We start from the raw sequence: 4,217 nt of genomic DNA, 5'->3' as shown, positions 1-4,217 counted from the left end.
ATCTCACCACCTTTTTTTCTAAAAGCATCTTGTGCATTTTGGATTAATAGATACTAAATGTGAATTTAAAATGGACAGAGAATCTTGTCTTTTTCATCTAAAATGTCATTCGGTGCCATTTATTGATTCACCCAAACCTTTTCTTTTTACATTATGTTGCACTTAATATGCTGTTAACAATCATCGTTACACATGGTGAAGCTCATTTCTTTTTGGAGCCGCAGCCGACCTGACGTGATGCAACAAAACTTTGATTCTGTCATATTTGCTTATGTTTAACCATTTCCTAAATATCCTTGCCAACATGGTTAATTCATCAGTTTGTTTTTACTTTTCGTGTGTGTGTGTGTGTGTGTGTGTGTGTGTGTGTGTGTGTGTGTGTGTGTGTGTGTGTGTGTGTGTGTGTGTGTGTGTGTGTGTGTGTGTGTGTGTGTGTGTGTGTGTGTGTGTGTGTGTGTGTGTGTGTGTGTGGCACTTCTTTAGTGGTAAGTTCAACATGAATGCGCTTTCTAAAGCTCTGTGCCTTTCTAAAGCTTTTGTCTGCCGTCCCCTTCTCCTACTACTACACTGCTGGTGTACAGTGAGTCCCTTTGTGAAGCAAAATTAACTTGGACATGATGTTTTATGTGTCTCTAGTTCATCTTCCTCACCCTCATGCCTTTTGTTGTACTGACCTATTGCCATAAGAGACTTTTTCTGGACTGTGTGTGTGTGTATGTGTGTGCCTCTTGTTCGACTAAAGCCTCCCTCTGCCCCACCAAATTTTAACAATCCCCCTCCCTCCCTAGAAGTACAGTATGATTACAAAGAGAGATATTCCTTGTGTGTTTAGTTTTTTTTGTACTGAAAGCGTTAACCTTGCATGGTTTGTTACTGAGAAAGTGAAGTGGGGGAAAAAAAAGCCATTGTGTGTTTTTTCCGATCATGCCTCCTGCTTCAATGTGACCGCAAATTTTAAGGCCTCTGAATCCCGGTGCTCATGTCGTACCAAAGACTCAACGCATCAGATCACGCAAGCACACTGTAAACACACGTTTGACTACCTTCATGCACTGCTAAACTGTATCTTTATTTTTAATCTGCATATGCAACGATAACCCTTCTGAGAGCTGTAGATGTTTGTGACGGTTACATGTGCTTTCTATTAAACAGTAACGTCATGTTTCTTATGTTCGACACTATTGAATTATTTCTGCTACAAATTGGTGTCGCCCAAAAATTCTGAACTGAAATAGTTCCCCTCATTAGTGTATCTGTACCGTGTAAAGGTTTTTGGAACGGACACTGTAATGTACTACAATTTGATACCAGACTTGAACCATTTGTCACTGTTAACCATCGATTCTGAAGCAAAGTAGAGCTTTAAGAGAGCTGCTTGCTGAGGAGTCTTGTCTTTTTTTTCTTTTTTTTTTTTCTCCTGATCCGTGCGTCACATTTTCCTGGACCACCATGTCCTTTTTTAAAAAAAAATCATAATATTTCCCCAAACAAAAAGGACTCATTAGGGACCCGTCATGTAACATTTTACCTGTGTCAAAAATGTGCGAGAGCTTTTGAATGTTATGGATGTTTTTTGTTTTTTTTTGTTATTTTCCACTTCTCTTAACAACGTAGTAACATCCAAGTACATTTTGTCAATGCTGTTTGTGCAATAAATTGAACTAAAACATCCCAGTTGTTGATTTTTCTTTGAGCAAACACTGATCAGAGAGCAGAAATCATACATCATTTCCTGTTTGTTTATGTTGTCAGTGTTCGGAGGGTCACCAGGAGCAGGTTTTTGTTCTTCCTCTTCCTGCGCCACACTGAGCTCAAGGTAATCCAGCACAGAGGGGTTTAACAGAGTCTGCCTTTTGCTTCCTGACAGGAAAGACTTTTTTTTTTTCTACACACGGGCTCATTTGGGAGTCATCTTCACCCACACAGCCACCCACACACTGCCTGCTGACGTCACCGCCACCTATCAACAGCAATAGAGCTCAGCCTTGGACAATGAAATACACTGCAGCTATATCACACTCCTCACACTGTAGCTTAATACAGAGGATCGTGTGAATGAATACATCAGATATAAATAAGACACTAAGGATTTAGACTTCAACATTATTTCTGATTAATCACTAGTTGTGTAATGTTGATTACAGATTAATATACTTGCAGCTAATTCCTGTTTCTTGTAAATATTTTAATATCTGTCTAACCTGACAGCATCATGCCATTTCAATTCATGACTTCTATCTCAATGAAATGTGCATATATTTCATTGAGATATATTTAATGTGTAGAGATACATTTGTCCACATGAGGTCAGCACTGCACTGAGAGAAAGACTGAACTGTGAGGCAGAACCAGTAGTGGACGAAGTATTCATGTCCTTTACTGAAATACAAGTAGCAATACTGGAATATAGAAATACTCCATTACAAGTCCTGCATTCAAAGTGCCACTTAGGTAAAAGTATGTATGTATTATTAGGAAAATGTACTCGTGAAGTAGTACAAATGCAAGAAGTACTCGAAATGCAGAACAATGGCATCTTAGAGTGCTTAGATTATTACTGATGCATTTAAGTGAAAGTTGCATTTCACTGTTGTAGTCGGTCGAGGTAGAGCTAATTTTAACAACTTTATATAATGTTGGGAGGTTAAATCTATAACAATTCATATTTTATAAGATCATCATATGTTTTGTTTGTAAAACCAATCTGTAACTAAAGCTGTCAAATAAATGTAGTGGAGAACAATATTTTCCTCTGACGTGTAGTGAGGTAGAAGTGTAAACTAGCAAGAAATGGAAATACTCAAGTAAGGTACAAGTATCTCAAATTTGTATTTGAGTAAATGTACTTACATAAACCAGAAGAAGGTATAGCAGCATCTTTTTATTTAAACTCTGAACAGAAACATTGCACATTTGCCTTTTCATGCCTTGGGTTTCTTTCAGTTTAGCCCGCTGTAAATAAATCCAGAGTCCAAACTGGGAGAGGAAAGAAGAAAATACAAGAAGCACGTTACATTGCAAAAAAGACGAGTAGAAGATGGCCACATCTGGAGACCTAATAGAAAAATAGAACAGCGATATTCATAATTCACGTAACATGATGCAATAGAATTTAAATCATGCATTTCCGATGAGATAATGTGTTTACTGATGAAGTTCAAAATACGAGGTATTTGTTGGCTCACATGTTTGCTACATCCTTAGCAAGTGGTTGAATTTAATACTGCATAAAACATGCAATTCAAAATGTTTCCAGTCGATTTCAATTCAGCTCTTCATCTAAAATACAGTAGAGCACACAGATCCATGCCACACAATGTGCACAGTCACGTTTTAAACTCCAATTAACAAAGCTACAACACAAGTCATAAGGCATACCCCCACCCCCCCAAAAATAATACTAATACTAATAATAATAATATCAAAATAATAGTTTGTGACTACATGGGCACTTCAGTACTACAAGTTTCAGTGTCTCAGTCTTCTTTTGGAGATTATAAAAGCTGTTTAAGTAGCATTTGTGAGCTTTGAGAAAAGGCCCAAATTTAGGTGAAAGCAAAAGTTGGACAATTTAGGAAATACTTAGTTAGATGAGAGGATACCACTCTACTCTTAGCTTAGCTTAGCATAAGATTGGAAACAGGGAGAAACAGCTAGCCTAAGTTTGTCCAAACTTGACAAAATCCACCTACCAGCACCTCTAAAGTTCACAAATGCACATGTTATGTCCCATTTGGTTAATCCGTACAAAAACTGAAGAGTAAAAACGCCAATTTGCTATTTTACAGGTGGTTATGCATCTGACTATTTCAGCTGGCAACCAGCTGAGACTGCAGAAAGTTACTGGTCCTGGCCAAGAAATAGTCCGACACATAACCCTTTGTAAACAGTACACTTCTGTTTTTGTTCAGACACAAACTAAATATAAAGTTTTAATTAATGAGCCTTGGAGGCGCTGGTTTTTTATTACCTTTGGACAAACTCCGGCTAGCTGTTTCCCCCTGTTGCCAGTCTATGTGTAAGCTAAGCTAACCGTCGGCTGGCTGTAGCTTCACATTTAAGAACGAACTATTTAACTAACTAATCTAACTCCCCGCCAGAAAGCAAGTAAGTGTATTTCTTAAAAAGTCAAACTATTCCTTAAAATGTAGTTTAGTGAGGAGTTTATATGCGTTATGTTTCAGCTGTCAGTTTTAAGTCAGTAGATGAAAGGACCT

This window comes from Enoplosus armatus, chromosome 11, assembly GCF_043641665.1.
Source record: "Enoplosus armatus isolate fEnoArm2 chromosome 11, fEnoArm2.hap1, whole genome shotgun sequence".
In the NCBI taxonomy this organism is placed as follows: Eukaryota; Metazoa; Chordata; class Actinopteri; order Centrarchiformes; family Enoplosidae; genus Enoplosus; species Enoplosus armatus.
Note: the sequence above shows the minus strand (reverse complement) of the source record.